The following is a 1,120-nucleotide window of genomic DNA, read 5'->3' as shown; positions in this document are numbered from 1 at the left end:
AATACCAAGCAAAAGAAAAAAAGATAAAAATTAAAAGGGACCAGGGCATATTTCATATTGGTATAATCCACCGGGAGGATATATCATTTATTAGACTATTGTGCCAATTGTTAGATTAATTATACCAATTATTAGATTAATAAAAAATGTAACTCTGAAATAAATGAAATAAACATGGAAAACAAAAAAGAAGAAACTGGAAATCCAAAAAATTAATGGGAAACTTTGACACAACTCTTGCTCAGAAACCCAGCAACAGATCAAGTGGGAACTTAAATACAAAGGAAGAGAATTTGTAGAACCCATGAGTTTGATACAACATACACGTACATGCATTCATCCAACAAGCAGAGAATTGGCATTCTTTAGACATATATGAGACATGCACAAAATTTGACTGTGTGAGTTTACAAAAATCTCAACCAGTTAGGAAAAGCTAAGAACATTAAGGTTATATACTCTAAACACATCAATACAATTGGAAATTAGTAATACTGGCAAAAGAAAAGAAGTTTTGAGAATTTCTCCATAAAATATTTTAAAGTTTCTTCCAATGACTCCATGTTAAAGAAAAATATCAAAATTAAAATTGCAAGCTATTTAGGAATAAACAAGAATAAAAGTACTATTTAGTTGGGTGCCTGGCTGGTTCAGTTGGAAGAGCATGCGGCTTGATCTCAGGGTCGTAAGTTTGAGCCCCATGTTGGGTATAGAGACTACTAAAAAATTAAATAGACTTTTAAAAAAACATTACATAGCAAAACCGATAGAACATGGTCAAAATGGCACTGAAAGAAAACATCATAGTCTAAATAAATGTATTAGAAAACTCAAGATGTTAGGGAAAGAAGAACAAGGTTAACTAAGGGAAAATAGGAATATAAATGTAAAAGCATAATTTAAAGAAATTTTGATAAGAACAAAAACAAACACAAGGGTAATGTGGATCCATAAAACCTAACATAATTTCTTTGAAAAGGTTACTAAAATAGATAAACCTTTGAGGTAGTCTGAGCAAGAAAAACAGATGGGAGATATAAATGTTTGAAACAATAGCTATAATAAATACATATATTGAGGTTATTTAATGTTGTATTAAACACAGTTATGCATAATTTTA

The sequence above is a fragment of the Vulpes vulpes genome, chromosome X (genome assembly GCF_048418805.1).
Source record: "Vulpes vulpes isolate BD-2025 chromosome X, VulVul3, whole genome shotgun sequence".
NCBI lineage: Eukaryota > Metazoa > Chordata > Mammalia > Carnivora > Canidae > Vulpes > Vulpes vulpes.
This window is presented reverse-complemented; position numbering follows the sequence as displayed.